This window comes from Ischnura elegans, chromosome 10, assembly GCF_921293095.1.
Source record: "Ischnura elegans chromosome 10, ioIscEleg1.1, whole genome shotgun sequence".
NCBI lineage: Eukaryota > Metazoa > Arthropoda > Insecta > Odonata > Coenagrionidae > Ischnura > Ischnura elegans.
Window position 1 is genome coordinate 89,657,449 of NC_060255.1, and position 17,817 is coordinate 89,675,265.

A 17,817-nucleotide genomic window follows, 5' to 3' on the forward strand; every position below is an offset into this window, starting at 1 on the left:
AAATTCATTTAATCAAAAGGATAGCAAAAAAAAGAACAAAAACTTAGTCAAAGTCAGTCATCAAAGAGCCGGAAATCCTTGATCCTTGAAATTTCTGTGGAATCTAACAGCAATGAGAAATGAAAACATTGTAAAAAATAACATATTCTACATAATATCAGATACGAATACAAATCATGAATAATTATAATTTCAAAATATGTGCTGGAACTATTATATACATGGAATTCCTAAGTAAAAATTCCATCACTAACCTGAAATTCTAAGATTTACACCGAAGTATATTCAGTATTTTTAACCGGAAAGAAAATACGAATAGGAAACCATTAGGGAACACCGGAAAAGCCTTAAATAATTCATAAGCATTTATGGAACCATAAATTTTTCGATCACATTTCAATGTTGAGCTATGATATATCCCTTATAGGTACTATTAGCTTATTTCGCATTCTGGGAGCCCTTACCACATGGAGCAGTCGTGCATGTATTTACTTAAAAAAAATACGTGTACTATACCTTTTACTACACTAAAAAAACTTAAATCATTAATAAAAATTGTGGAACCAGAAGGTAGTCAACTAGATTTCAATTTTCAGCTGCAACATATCGCTTAGGCTATTGACAAGTTCGACATTCGGCGAACTCTGACCACATGGAGTAGTCGTGTTTGTATTTGCCTCTGAGGGAAAAGTCACGAATACCTTATATTACACCCCGCGGCAAAATACGGACAGCTCAAGCAAACGAAAAGCTCAAGGACTTACGAGAAGCTGCGGAGAGAGAGTGAGAGGGATGAGATGGAAGAGAGGAAAAGAGAGTTCGCAGTCGGCTTAAGAAAGTTGCGCACTCGCGTTTGAAGGACACACTTCAAACATCTCACGGAAAATACTTGGCTTGATCGTAAATTCCTCTTATCTACCATGTGAAGTATTGTTTTTAATCTTCCAATATCGGGCATCTGTTCACAGTTTTGATCAACTAATGGAAAAAATTCACTTTAAATACCATCAGAAAAAAATTCCCTGGACTCGAAATCGAATCACGGACTTGCCGGGCCACTTTGTAGACCACCTCGCATTTCAGGTTCTTTATTTCCCATAGTAATTTTGACGAGGTTCAACGATGCCAATGGAAATCTATATATATATAAAAGAAAGTCGAAAATCGTGTTAGTTAGAACACTTATAACTCGAGAACGGCTGCACCGATTTCAATGAGATTTGGTCCTTTGGATTCGTCTCAGGCGGGGTTAACATATAGGCCATTAAAAAAGGATAATTTCACAAAAAAAATTCATCTCTTTCCTATGGACATGCTTTTAGGAGTTATAGTAACACAACAATTGATAAGTCGGTCAAAACTACAAATTAAATAATTTGTTTTGTTTTTACCACTATAATAACTGAATTTGGTAACAATATATCATTTCAATTACTAAATATATTCAAAATATTAATTAAATTGAAATTACATTTTAAAAATTTAATTCGAGTTAATTGTAAGCCCAGCCGTGGCCCAGCTCGAGTTGACACTTCACTACCGTGTTTGTAAACAAATCTCCAAGCAATTGTTGACAAACGGTAATGTCCGTGTTCCTGTCGAGGAGTCGAGTAGTTTTAACTCATTTCCTTGGAATGATTGAGGTGAGCTCATCAACAAAGAGTTTCAGAATATGATTGATCGCCAAAAGAATCAAAGATGGTTGATTTAGCGAGCAAGTACGAAGATGTGGATGACTAAAACGAGGTAAATTCAAATAGTTCGTACTCTGCATGAATTCGAATCTTTTAAATGTGTTACAAACGAAGACGAAATCACCAACTATCTATCTGAATATTTTAATTCCTTGGACGTACCTGGCTTACCAACGCGCGATTTACAGCAAAGTGTAGTTTCTGTGTTCATGATCTTTCGAAGCCTAAACCAACCATAACTATCCAACGGAACGTGTTTGGTGATTAAAATAATTGGTAATGAATGCGATTCACGCAACTTTACTCAAAGGAAAATTCAAAGGTGAGGAAGTCCTTATTCCGTAGATTCCATGATCTCAACTCATATGCCCTTTTGAGCTTAAACATATTCAATTTCCAATTCGTGTTGCATTCGTGATAACGATTAAAAAATCGCATGGTCAGTCTTTCAGTTTTTGTGTTGTTTGTGCTCATGTACTAATGAAAACCCATGATTTTCTCATGGTCAATTTAACGTGCTATGTTCACGAGTCGATAAACCATCCTCTGTATTTCTTCCTTCGCTTCAAGTGCGTAGCTAGGATAGGGGTTTTGGGCGCAGCTAATACCACGGGTCTGTAGGGTATAGAAAACTCGCTAAGGTAAGCGGGAAGCGTGGGGGCATTTCCCTCAGACATTTTTTAAGATAAATGGTTCAAAATAGTGGGTTTTGCGGCTGTGTGAATAGTTAAATCTGTTTTGTTTGTTAGTCATCCGTCCCCCTAATATTAATAACAAAATCTTTCATAAAAAAATTCTCTAAGCTCTTGGGGGGTGGGGAGGGTTTATCTCCCAAAACCTCCCCTCGCTGCGTCACTGCTTTGCTTCGCTATATTTATTTAGCTTCATCCGTTTCATCTTGCGCCTGATAACAAAACAAAAATTGTTGTTTATCAGAAGGTGCTTGACGCAAGACATTAAACCCGAATGTGTAGGGCTCACCGTGGTGCGTTTACGCAGTGCATTTTTTCCAAAACAGAGATGCTAAAACTGGCGCGCCTTAAGTCATTTAATGCGAATGCTGCCTCATCGGGGCTTTTCTTGCACGATTTTGAGCATCAGTCAAGCGTCGGTCTGGGGTTGTGTCAACCTCCCCCCTGAATGGGCCAAGTGTATGCAACAGACTTGGACCTAAAAACATTTTTTTTACAGCTAATAACGCAAATAGCCAACAACTGAATGCGTATAATTTTTATTTAATGAACTGCTTTATTAAACCACAATGCCCAAAATTTCTTAAGCTAAAACGTAAAAAAATTTGTTGAAAAAAATCCGCGTAAACGTGCTCCGATCCACCCTATCTAGATTCAATGAAGAAAATGTCTTTCTGACAAGCAATTTTGGTACTCAATTACGTAGTTTTATTGAATTTGTATCCTTATTTTATTATAATAAATTAAACATGATTAAAACGATACAGCCGCTCTTGATTTATAAATGGTGTAAGTAAACTGTAAGTTCATTGATTGTTAGGCGGTACGAAGTTCGCCGGGTCAGCTAGTATTAGCATATAAAACCCAGTAATAAAATTAATATCTAAATACAAGAAGAGAGTGGAAAAGGGTCGAACTAACACAAAACAGAAGTCAAGTCTTTATGTTTCCAGAAACGCATTTGAGATCATTTTCTTCCATGGAATACGAATCAATCAAAATGCGGGATTAAGTGAAACGTACGCAATTTACTGTGCAAACTTATGTTTTTGAACGACGACAAATTATTATAATATTCCTGAAAACTTAACTTTATTAGAGATTATTTTCTGTTGCACGATGATTATCAAATTTGATGTGAGTGGTGTAAAACCTACCGCTACTTGACCTAAAATGTTAATATTAACTTACATTAAAAACTAAGTGACCTTTCAAGGAGATTATTGATTATTATTGTCATTTTAACGCGATCAAGAGAGATGGGTATAAGTATATGAATACATTGCCAAAAACGGCAGTTAAGTAACGTATTGGCATAAAGATATAACCATATAGCATAGCAGACTCAAACAGTGTAGAAATTCATGTATTCATTTACATGCTTAACGAGCTCCTGGCTTCTTTGTTGAATACATCAGGTAATTCCACGCTAAAGTTTTGAATTAATTAATTCTATTGAGTGATAATACGTGCTGTATTATGTAATGTAGAAAAAAGAACATCAGAATAACTCTAAATGAAAGTACTAACTATGATTAGGTAGTGAAATCATTCGCATTAAGAAGAAAAATTACGATAAATATCTTCTAATGACTACAGCCGAACTTCGAGAAAGAACTTTTCTTGTGAAACCGCCACAAGAAAAACTTCTTAGTCAGCGACACAGACGCTGAAAAACCATCCACGCGCTTTGAGGGGAAGCCGAGGAAGCCAAATAATGATAAAGTCGGTCGCTTACGAAACTCGAGGAAAAAAAGGGGCAAAGTGTTTTCAAGAGCTGTGTGGAATAACCCTCCACTCAGGAGCGTCGAGGCGGCAGAAGCATTACTTTAACGGACGGATCAGTATGGACTTTTGCACGTGAGTTTTCATCTACATCTACATAATACCCCGCAAGCCGCCTAAAAGGCGTGTGGCAGGGGGTGTTAGGACACCAGCCGTTTACAGCTATCTAAAAAAAAAAAAAAGAAGTGCTCTAACGAGGTTGGGACAAGCGTTTATTAAAGTCCTTTATTGTTCGGGGGAAAAACGAATTCTTATATCTATCCGTTCGGCAAAAAATCTCTCTTAATTTATCGCTTCTGTCGGACCTGGAAATATAGTGTGGCTCTAAGATTATGTTCTCTGTGTCGCTCTTAAAGACATCCATTCTTAATTGTTCAAGCAATCTAAGCCTAGCGAGAGCCAGTTTTGTGATATCTAAGTACAAATGTTACAATTCAGCGGCTATTTTTATAGATAATCAAAGTATAATTGGAAATAGATATTGACTCCAACATCGCACATCAACTCCTGAGTACATACAAGTCGTAAAATATGGATATGATGGTTCCCAAAATCAGATAAATTTATTTTTAGCAAATATCAAATGCATCAAATTATTTTTTTCGAGTTACAAATCATTAAATTTTCAACATCTTTTTCAACTGAAATGCACAAAAAATTGAATTCTTATTTAATTTTTCGTCCCAAGTTTAAAACATGCATATGTCATCACTCGCAAAGAGAACTTAATACTTGTGAACTTATTTTAGTTGAGCATTCGGGTACCGAGATATTTTATGGCAAATCGTGGAGCAATGATATCAGAGGCTTGATATTTACTACCTTTCATTTGTACTCTTCCATCAAAGGCGATTACACCATGAATGGAAGTGCGCTAATAACGCTGACAGCATTTGCATACAAAAAGGAAGTTATCACCCACATGCGTAACATCTTGCAAGATATGACTTGCAAGACGCAGCATGAAACATAATCAAACTCCACCCCTTTATTCATAAAGGTAACGCATGCATTATAAAATTTCACAAGGATTGTAATGTGTGAACAGTCGATAAATTAATCTCAAGAAAAACACACTGTGGCGACTTGTGATTACGGTACTAGCTTCTAATTCCTCTGGCCTAGTTGGAAATCAAGTTCCATAGACCCTGGCAGTTTATTTTTAAGGGCTTAAATAACGTACAAACAATTTAAAAGTTAACTATTACCCTACATATTAATTTACAAAAGTACAATTTTACTATCATTCATAAGACTCACTAATTCCCCAACACTATCGTCCCTAAAAGCTTTTAAAGAATAGTAACTTTCCTCGACATTTTCTCCAATGGTCGCAGAAGTTTTCACAGAGTTTGCTTGGCGTAACAGGCAAAATCAGGTCAAAATGTAGAAGTTATTGAGCTAGAGCTAAATGACTAGCATTTATAAAGAATTTTAAAAAGTCTTAGCACTTGCGAAAAACTGGAAATTTATGTCAATAATTTCATAAAAAACGGTGTTAAAATGGAGAAAGTTAGCAAGTGACCTCCGCATTGCGCGAGATTTGGGGCATAGGGAAATTCAAAGGTCATGGTTCAATGGCTATGCCACAGCCTGGGGATGTACGCCGCGTGGGTTTGGTCTCAAATCGATTACTGCCGTCCCCGTTACGCCCACCAACATAATAGCGCAAAGTGAGGGAGTTTCATCTGTGACAAGGAAGTTCAGAAATAACACTTCAAAATAAGTCCTATACACATAGGAAATAAAAACCAACTTCAGTACGTTTTTTATAACATCTATTGAATCCAGGTAGAGATGACAGCTAACACTAAGACACAATTTCTCACTGCACTAAGTTATGTTGAACCATAAATACACCCTATTAAAAATCTGAATAGTAGCTCGTTTTTTCCCACATTTTCTGAGAAATTCTACTTTCATTGATAACATCCTTTAGAGTTAAAACAAATGTTATATGATTGATATAGGGGTCAGCATGTACATAAGCAGACGTATGTTGTAATTTGAAATTCTTCCAGCCGCTTGGGGCAACTGTAGTCTAATTATCTTGTAATTAATCATTTATGGCTCAAATTGCAACTTAAATTATAAATATAAAAAAATATCTTGGTAAGGTTTATAAAATAAAGTTTTAGAGTGAACCTCAAAATATAGCGCACCCTCCATCAGTTATTTGTGAAATGACGAATAATTTTATTTATCATGAATATTTATTAGCACAGGCAAACACTGCTTCAGAACATGTGAGTCGCGAATTATTTTGCTTCAAAAAAAAATAACGTAGCAAGTCCAAATTTCTCAAACAATAGCCGATACAAAGCTTTATGAAGCTGATCTGCCCAAATTTTCAAGTTTCCATCGATTCTTAGTTGAAGTTACCCAAGGGAATAATTTGCAGTGTTTAGATATTTAAAAATAATTAACCTTAATAGGTTAGATATTAAAAATAATTCGCCCAAGGCGAATGATTTTTCCTCTGTGGATTTTTCGCACAATTTGTGCATTGCGGGTGACTCCGTAAAATTTATCACCGTGGCTAGTCCCGGTATACTTAAACCAACCTGTTAGTTGTATTCAGTCTTTTCAATTTGATCCATGACGTTTTAATTTTTAGGGTTCTAAATCTAGACCATGGAATAAAGTTATCAATCACACAGTGAAAGACTGCAAATAATATACATCAGTTAGGTAAATAGATAGCGAAGAGAAAAATGTACGAATATTTTTAGTAAAGGATTAGTGGAAGAAATAAAAGGAGAGGGCAACCCGCTACTGGAGTACATAAATAATATTAGACAAGGTGTGAAACAGGTAAAATAACCAAATAAGACTATCGGATGACGGAATATGAAGGAGGATGGTTAATGCATGCCAACCACGTGTTAATTATCAGAGAGACAGAAATATTTCAAAACAGTCCCAAAGGAGTGATTATTCTCTTGATTTCAGGGTGCAACGAGTCACGGTTTCGATGGAAGCATTGTATTATTCCGCGGCGGGTATTCGGGACTTTATTATGAGAGCGCGCGAATCGGGGAAAATTTCAAAGCAGGCGTTGACGTCATTGACTCAGGGGTGGTTGGGGCGTGATAGAAGGGAGGGGGGGTTCCTCAGTCCCTCCCTCCACCCTGTGGATCGAAGCGACCCCAATACTCGGAGGCCGCCCGGTCCGAGTGGGCCATCTTCAGCCGTATATCCGGCACCAACAAATCAACCAAACCCCTAACAACTGCCTCAGCTTGCAAACCTCATGCCTTTACAGAGGCCCATCATCGCTCACTCAACGATTCAATTCGAAGGTTGGTTTGAGTAGGTGAAGGTAAAGCTCGCCCAGAATTAAGTCTCAGGCGGGGATCGGGTTGGTGTGGTGGATAGAGTGTTGGCTTCCCACCCGGCAGGCTCGAGTTCAAATCCCGGCGGTGGCAGAGAATTTTCAGACTGCCCGATCCCTGCTTGAATGTTATGCGGAGGACATTTCAAGTGCAACAGTCCGTCCGTCGGATGGGACGTTAATCCGTGGTCTCCCAGGCGCCTTTCGATAAAAGGTCAGAATTCCGCCATCTTGGTTTGACCATTTTCGGACTTAGTCTCAAACAGTGTACGTATGTAATCTAGTATTCTATTCCTTATATCGCCTCTGAGTTGAATGAAAATGCAACAATTACTTCTTGATTGTCGTAGGAGTTTTCCGATCGTTCTTCATACTACTGTGTATATTAAACTGTCCATATAGTCATATCGTGGTGATAATATTCGTCGTGAGCATACTTTCATACTATTATTGCGACCGGTCCGCTATCGTAAGATTTCCACTGTCTGTAATCTTATTAATTACAAGTAGAAGTGCAGGAGAATGGATATATTACACTTGTAAAATGTTATTTTCGGCTAAGCTAGCTGCACAGCCGAGCCTTGGTGATTGACAATAATTTTTCCTTGGGAAAAGATATTCGAGGCATATTTTCACGAAGCCTTCCCATAATGATACAAAAAAGGTTTACTGTGTTCGTTTGCTGCGATAGTTTATTTTAACGTAACAAAGATCATGACCGAATGCTTCACCAAATAGTTAGCATTGACTCTTATGGAATTATCAATGTCTTAGTCAAAGTAGGCGTGGCTTTCCTACCCAAGCACCCCCATTCCTGCCAACACTCGGAACCAGTTATGCCCCCTCCAGTATATTTACAACATCCTTGCTCGCAAGTCATTGTAGCTATTGGTGACGTTTTTTTTTCGGGCATACCTCCCGTACTTATTCGGTTTGTCACCCGACGTTTCGCCAACGTGACAAACTTCAAACTCCGGCGAGGACTTGGAGATGAAAAAAATGCGACCAGTATTTCAACAGGGATTGGTGCTTAAAAATCAGCCTCGGTGGCACCGGGGTAAAGTCCCCGACTGCTAACCTAGAGGTCGCGGGTTCGAATCCCGCCTGGGTGGTTTGACCACCATCCAGGGCATGGATGTATGTGATTGTGAAACAAGCATGTAGTCCTAAATTCGCTTGTGAAATAAAGACGACATTATTATTATTATTATAAGAACTTCCCCTTTCAAACTCCCTCTCCATGAACCATTTTAAATACCCTCCACGGAAAAACTATCCTTATTCCCTAAAAAAAAGTGACTAGCAACGGCCACGAAACTTCGGGCGACAAGCCGAATAAGTACGCGAGGCACACCCGAAAAAACATCACCAATATCTTCACTCGTTGATTTAAATTTTTTTAAACGAGCATAAAATCCACTGGTCCTTTATAGGTCAAGAGAGCTTAGAAAATAACTCAAAATGAGTCTCCATGAAAACACAGAAACTGATGCAAGGAAATATGCACTGCTTCCGGAAATCACTCATATGCGTATTGTAATTGACACCCTTGTTGGTTGGTTCAATTGGAACGTAAATTTAGCGCGTTCACCCAAAGCAAGAGGCCCCCGTTGAGTCGCTGAGATTACGGTTTTGCAGGATGGCAGAGGTGGGAAATGGGAATTTCATTAAAAATGCGTATCAAATCACTCAGTGATCCATCCCGTAGTATGGTCAAGATAGGTGAAGGTATAAACCATCTCGATCTAAACCACAGCCGTGCAAATTTCACATATTCATGGTAGGGCACCTCGCATTACGAGGAGCATTTGTTCGGAAATATCTATCTAGACTATCCGGACGCTATCACTTTTTCCTCTGATGGGTTTGGGAAGTACGATGAATTTCGATGGTATCAGGTCAAAACAATTACAATAACGTCGTGACAATAAATCAGTATAAATCACACCGTTACATTGAATACAATGAAAAAATAGAAAGGTTTCAAATGGATTTGATAGTCTGGGTCAAAATGAGCCATCCGGGCATGGCAGGTATAAGTGATGAGAAAAAAATAGAAAAAATAATAACACCAGGCCTAACTTTTGCTCAGAGGTGAATCAAACTAAATAGTTAAAAGTCATAAAATAAGAGTGTAAAATATTTCTTCCTTTCAAAATAATCAGCATAAATATTCTATTTCGGGTCAAATTGACCCAGCCGGGCATTCTAGTGTTGAGCTCCACATTCTATAAGCTAAAACTCAACGTTGCGAGAAGTTTGTTTTTTGCAGACTTTTGACTGTGGACTATTGGTTATGCAATATATGTGTTACGACAATTGGACAAGCACAGTGGCGCCGACTCCATGGGGATTGAGGGGGCCCGAGCCTCCTCAAAAATTCATTATTGGTGTGAGGAAAAAATGTGTCAGGCTTGTCGATTTTCCCCGAAGTGTCCAGATATCGAGATTCGAGTTATTAGGGTTCTAATATCGATCATATGACTCTTCTAAAATTCTTAAAAAACTTAAAACTCATTACTTATAACATTTACCGGGGCAAAATCCCCGGTTTGGACCCCCCCAATATTTTTTGTGAGTTGGCATCCCTGGATAAGCATGATCAAACGTTGGGCAACAGGTTTATTCCGAGTGGATATCAACATATATGCTGCCCCATAATCCACCCTTCCATCGACAATATTGCCGCACTTTAGGACGGTCTGAACACGTTTGTCTCACTTTTAAGGTATCGCCCGTCGGGGAAAGTCATGAAACTCAATTACAGCGGAAGTTATAAGAAACCGTAGGAGTTCCAGCGATTAGTCAGGCATTCAAGTGGCATTCGGTCGATGGGGAAGTGCCTCGATGCATTAAAAACAAAAGAGGAGTGAAAAGCGCATGGGGAACCGCGAAAGGGGAGAGTAATTAAAGCACGGCTGGAAGTGAGCGAGAGTGGATCGCGGGATGGCCGTAAGCGGCAGCACCATCGCCCTCAAACGATCATAGCAACTTTAGAGCGTTAAATAGGTCCTACCGTGACTGCAATATTCAAAATAAATCCCATATTACAAGTTTGCATTATCCATTGTCTAAAAAGAAATATTGCTTTCACATAGGGCATGCTTCGTCTACGTCGTTGCTAGACAAAATTAGGTCAAGCTATGTGCATAGTGAATATTTAAATTAATATTTTAAAATTAATCCATTCTCCACTTTTTGAAACAACACTTTTACCATTTTCATTCCATGCACGCGTATTGATATTAATTCCATTAATTTTTCAAAATATCAAAAGCCAGTATGGTGACGTTCCTATACTTTACTTATATATTCACCTTTATATATTTTATGATGTACCATTTATTAACATGGCTTTATCACCGCAAATTGACCCAAAAAATAAATAAAGCATGCGCAAACATCGCCCCATTAGACCGGCATCATGCTGTACGTGAAGTGGTCTTCACACGGAATTTATACGGAGGTCTTGGTTTCGCTGAAATCTAAACACCGCGCTCGACTTTGAACCGAGGGCTGATGTTCAAATACTGAAGCCCACGCAATATAAAGCCAAAAGTCTAGCCATCACATCCACCAGATTCCATTACAGAGGGGAAAATCGAACTCAGAGAAGGGATCTTCGAGCAGCTAAATCGCCAATACTCAGGAATTACTATGGCACAACAGTTGCAAAGACAACTTATTGCAATTTAAATCTTGTTTTGCTCTTTAATTTACACAATATACTAGATTGACTAGAATAGTACATTCTACTGGAGTTACTTATCAGAAAATATATGAGAATAATATGTACAACAATGTGGAATGACGTTTTGAATCTTTGTTATGATGAAATTGGTATTTTATTGGCACTCATAAATCAAGTTAACTAGAATAAGCTGCAACGCTAATATACCTTATGACATCTCACCACAATGACCTCCTGATTTTCCTATACCAACGCAAGATTTTTCGGATGAATAATCTCAAATGGATCATAACAGTTGAAAATTAATAAATTCACTCTATCCACATTTCCATATCACCTCTTCACCACGTATTCTCCAATTTATTCAAACGTGTTAAAAACAAGGTAATCTATCCGAAGAATTTATGAGACATCTCCACTTATTGTACATTTTAAAAGAATACCATTGATGCATTGAGTCCACCGCTGAAAATCACAACCATTTTCTGCCTCAGTTTTACGTATTATTTTCTGCTCGGAAACACAGATTTTTCCGTTCCCCTCAAGGATACCTACATGTGTTGGCTTCCTCACGCCATCACTATTTATAAGGACTCTTTATCCCTCCGAGCAGGTGACAAAACTGTCGCTTGTGAAAATGAGATTTCTCGAAAAAAAATACACCTTTTCCTTCCTCCATTGAGAAACTCTGTCATAGGAAAAAAGAGTGTGGTAAAAGTGAACAGGAATCAAACCAACAAGAAATAAATGATAGAAAAAACATTGTACAATTTCATATGAATACGTATTAATATAACATGTTTGAAATGTAAAAACATAATATCGAATAAAAATCAGCGGCAAAAGAAATTACTCTAAGCTAAAGTTCCAATCACTCACTAAGAGATTCAACTAGTAGATTGATTTGCATTGTTTGGAGGGTAGAGCTCACCCCGATCTTAGGTGCAGCCCTGTAAATTCACATATTTAGGTTAAGGGGGCTTGTTTCCTGAACCATTCACATTATAAGTATTTGGAACGGGGTGTCCAAAAGTTTCACCTGGGATTTGAACCCGCACCCCTTTGCTCAGCAGCCACTACGTTTCACTATTTCGATATTCCTTAAGAGTTTCCTTCCTTATTTTCGTCTTACAAACTTCGATAATCTCGATACCTAAAAGCGCCATCAGCTGCCAGGTTAGATTTCGTTGGAATTCAACACCAAATAACGAGGTAAACAGGCAGAGTAAATGATCCCATATTGGTAAAAAGTGTAGAAGTTTTTCAATGCTTTTTACATAATATGCAGAAAATAAATTTTCTTTCTGCCTTGCTACCAGAATGGACTTAAACTAATGACGGAATGACTAAACTATTGACGGAATTAAACAAAAATTAAACCTAGCAAGTAGGCATAAAGCATCGGTCGCGGCGAATTTAATCGTTTCTCGCCTCAGCATATTATAAAACGGATATTATCTTCTAACTTGAGCCCTAAAATCTAGATTCACATATACTGTTATTATGCACCAAGAATCGCCTTAATCCTCAGATGATCGTACGAAATAAAATATTAAATCAGGTCAGCATTGAATCACACAACGCTAAGCGTTACAAATTCTTCTCATTTAGAGAGACTATTGTTTTCAATACCAATTCCCCGTATTCATAGGAGGATTATCGGGAGCTACATGGAAAAATCCTTATCGAACAGATATAGATTTACAACTTCACACTGTTTAAGGACTCAGCACTGCTAAGATTATGTGCGACCATGTGAGCAACTCCGATCCAAGTGTTCATTTGAACACAAAAACCAAATTTATGAGTACATAAAGATAACTAATGCATGAGGACCGTTTTTGAGCAAAACCTGGAAAGATAAAAATGACTTTGAACTCATTTTTCTATTCCAAAAATGGATTCGTCAAATTTTATATCATGTATCTCAATGGTTCCTTATTTTCACTGAAACGGAGGATGGCATCAAACTCTAAAGAAGGTATTTTCCATACAGACTCATATGTGATCAAACTGGCAGGAAGATCTAAGCTCAATTTATGTTTCTAATATTTCATAGAATGTCTCTAAAATATATTTTATTATACACTCGGTTATTTGGAACAGTATTGATAATTATTCATAAACACCTCGGAGACAAAATTATTTTCCCCCAAGAGGGCTAAAGAAATATTTTTGAACATTTAATTGAATTGATGGTGACACCAACCACGATTGCAGCTATTATAGCGTGTGGCTACACTGCTACTGTAATCATTGCCTAATAAAGCCAAATCTTGACATAATTTATCATTGCCTCCTTAATATTCTATTGCTATGTAGTTAATTTCTTGTTAGCAGGTACAGAGATCGAAGTCCAAATAAGATTTACCGCATAAACTCATCTTTTATCAAACTAAAATTGACAATTCGGTCAAATTTATGGCTTTTGGTCTCTATATAACAGATGTAGATTGAAATATCCACTAAATGCTGTAAAGCATTATTGGAAAATGTACAAAAACTCCATGAGCGAAATATTATTTGTTTTCACCAGGGCCCAGGCAAATGATTTTTCCTCGAAATGCGAAATTTTCGCGCTCTTCATGAACTTGTGAGTGACATCCTAAAGGTATCCTATTGGCTAATCCATGGGTATTTCCCTGAATTATACTATAGGAAAGAATTCACTACCTCGTATTTAACTGTGTGGTATTCCGTTATAAAGTTTCGCGGTTAGCTAACTTTCACTTATGCCACCTCTTTGTGTAAAAAAAAGCCACCCGGTATTCGATGATTATTCACATCATTCGATGATTATTCCTTACATTTAATATTTGTAAATTGGGTTTAATCCCGCAAAATAAATATTATTATTATCATCAGGCGTAAATTGTTATTTATTTATCTTATTATTGGGCAATTCATTTGTGACGGAATTACCTTCAGAGAAAACTATTCGATAGGATATTTCGATAAATTGTAAAATACTAAAAAAATGCAAAACTTCTAACTGTACATGGCCAAAAAACATTTATAAAGGTGATTTTCATATACAGAAACAGAATTAATTATCGAAATATCTTCTAAATATGCCCAAAATGTACATGTGACGGAATTACTGCCGGGTCAACCTCCCAAGTGTAGTGATATCAAACATCTTCAAATACTCGGTGAATCGAAGTATAATTTGAAAACTTTCAATAGGCTCTGAATAATTTTTCAAATACAGATTTCATAAAGTTCAATAATTTAGCTGTTGATTTATCAAGATAAAATATTTCCAGCCTAAATTTTAATTTGAGATAAAAAGTTGACATTTTCATGGAAATGCCCATATCGTTTTAATATCATACCGTTCAATGGATCATTGAACATTGTTAAAACGTAAAATTTTAGCTTCTACGATCGAAATAGTGAAAAAGAACACGCGATAAACTATGAGAACGGCGAAACGGTCATCTTCTTCATCTAATCAGGGGCAAAATTTTTGATTGGTGAGTTTCATTGTATTTTTTTTTACAGAGAAAAAGATGTCTTCGCATTAAAAATAGCTTTTTAAAATTAAATTTAATCCATCAGTTGATTTCTTTTATAATCAAAAGGTGAATTTAAATTTCCGAGGTGTAGAAAAGAAAATGAAGATCGCAGTTCCGTATGCTGCATGTAAAAATATTTCCGAACTTTTCATGTAAGGAAATGTTTATATTGTTCCTCTGACTTAAAATAAACCAAAAAGACGAGATGTTCCCCGTGGTAATGCACGCTACCAAAACGACGAATTTAATGTTTACATGAAAATTTTTGGTTCAGCTTTTGAAAGAGCCAATATCATCAGTCATGTCCGTGGACAGGTAAAAATTAGTAAAAGTAAAATCTTTTAGTAACTACAGTTGAGATATCTTTTGTAGCAATAAAATGCAAGTTCAATGTAGTAAGGACAGTGCCCTAACTTATATTAAGTCCCAAATATAACTTAATTTAGAGGAAATCGTCATGTACGTGGACGTCATGTCCGTGGACATCATGTTCGTGAAATCTGCAGTCCATGGACATGACAGATGGTTACGGACATGATGATACCTACACTATGACTAAGTACAGAATGTCCAATTACAAATTTTAAAAAAATTCTCGTAAGTAAACACAGTATTCCTCTTCTGCTATGTCCGTGGATATATATATCATGTTCGTAGACAGCGCAAAAGTATAAATAATAAAAATGTAAACATTACTTACGATCTCTGCCACTTACGTCATTAGATTGAGTGATTGACAAACTGTAATTACACAATTTTGGTTCTCAATAAACAAAAATTATTTTTTTTTAATTTCGCCTGTAGAAAATGCACGTTTTTTTGGAGATTGAACCGTAAATGTAATGGTATGAGTAAAAGTTAACTAACCAAGAAACCTTAATATTGGAAAGGCCTCTTACGACCTCATGTCATCGGTAGGCAAGGTACAATTTTCTCTCCAGGTTACACCTCCTGTTCGACCACTTTTTTCAGTCCCCTCTTCTCATGACGTTCCTCCTCCTATTTCTCCTCCCTCCCCTCCCCCCTCTCCTCCGGAGAGAATGGAACTGCCGACTGCGCATGCGCCAGTCACTGCCGTCAATTCCTCCCCTGCTGCAAAACCTTCCGCGCGCCTCCCCCTTTACCTTCCTCCCCTTCTCCATGACTCGAAGGACCGACCATCACCATCTTATATTCACGAATGCAACACTCCCACATTATGTATATCCCAGCGTCGCTGGCCCAATGGATCACAAAAAAAGCGAGTGGCACAGAAGGTTTTGAGCATATTCCCAGCGGATTTCAGATATTTCGCGAGAATCTTTTCAAATCTCATTGTTGAGCATGTCTCACAAATGTTTTCACCAATTTTGGAAAGGTAAAAATGTTTCAAAATACAAAAGTATGCTTATATAGTCATATGAAAGACAACCTTAAGTCATAAAGAAGACAAACCTACCTTCACAAGATGAGGTATCATGTGAAGGTTAATCATTCAAATTAAGACAAAGAATTAGTACGTGAAAATCTACAGTTTTAAAATTTATCTTCATTGATAAGTAGATGAAAAATAAAGCTTTCACGCCATAAAGATAGAAAAATTAAGATTTGTTATATTTTTGAAAATGAGATTGGGCTATCGGAAATAAATGTTTTGTAAACCCTTACGAGTCCTGAACAAGGTCCTCAATCCTGATTGGAATAACCATGTTAACTATCCTGTAATTTACATCCTATTTCCATAATAAAAGTAACTTAGCGTTTAGCATTACTTGATTTTAAACATGCACGGTTAATTTTTTTGTACTTTTAAAAAAGGTAATTTTGGATTATTAGAAAGAATGGCTACTGCATTGGATGAATTGTAACGAAAAATTCATTTTTCCCACGAAAGATAGGAGACTAGATAGGAATTCACTGCAGAACTAAATACCTTCCGGTGGCCCTTAACCGTTAATTGTTAATTTCCCACCCATTGAGACTCAAATGTGCCAAATTGCACTGACGGTTCAACATGATCAAAGTTCTAGCATGTCCATAGATGTTTATCGTACAACAATGTGATCTTAATACTTAATTTGCGGAATGAGTTGTGAATACTTCGTAAGAGCAAATCCCGCCACACTATATCACTTGTTTATGTTATTTGCTACGCCCAACTTTATTGCATACGTCATGATGGCATCCCATACCTAGCGCAATACAGGAAGCCTTCAGGATGACATAAAATGTTGACATTAACATCTTGGCTTAACGTCCTATATAAAAGGTGCTGTTCAGAGATCACTCCAAAAACCCCAACATATCCTCTAGTAACTACTTTCTTTGGCCAAAAATTAAAATTTAAAAACGCCAACTTAGAGATAAAATATATACATTCAGTCAATCCCATAATGATTGCCTTTTTACCTAACTTACTGTCAAAATACTGCGTCAAAACAACAAAAAAATTGGTTGCATTCATCCAAATTTTGTAAATAACTACCCCTGTAAGCTAAGTAGAATGGAAATGAGCAAATGGTACATTTGATCAGTTATAGATGTTCCTCTCTGACCATGAAATTCAATAAGTACTTTCAACATATGGCATTTTTAAAAATTTTTCGTTCCAGAGCAAATATCGGTAGATATTAAAAATATGTAAAAAGAGTACACATAATACGGAAAATCGCTAAACACTCTCATTGTTTGAGTTACTTGTCTAGCCAACTTCATCAAAAGAACGTATTTCAACTTCACCAAGAATATTTATGATCAAATACTCAAGTATTAGTGTAGTACGCGCCTGAGTTAAATTATTTAACGATTATTACTTCTCAATGGAATTTTTCGCCAAATCTGGCTATGAATTTTAATTATTATTTAAATTGCACCTCAGCGCAGACGATAATCCCATTAGAACTCAAAAAAGTGTAATTTTTAAAAGCTATTTATAAAGCATAAAACACGGATAGCTTGATATTTTTTAGCGTCAGTATATCAAACGAAAAGAAAAAGTATACTTAGGAATAAATATTAAATTCATATTTGCGTCGTTTCTATATTCACTTAAATAAGTTGAATTACACAAGGAAGATGATATATACTACGAACTGGGCTTAGCTTGCTTCAAAGCTCTTCAGTT

The 17,817-nt window shown here is 36.8% G+C and overlaps 1 long non-coding RNA gene across 1 annotated transcript in view; it reads right to left on the reverse strand.

Moving 5' to 3' along the window:
- Positions 1-17,817, reverse strand: part of LOC124166730 — a 256,407-nt gene that overhangs the window by 208,610 nt on the left and 29,980 nt on the right. The window lies entirely within an intron of this gene.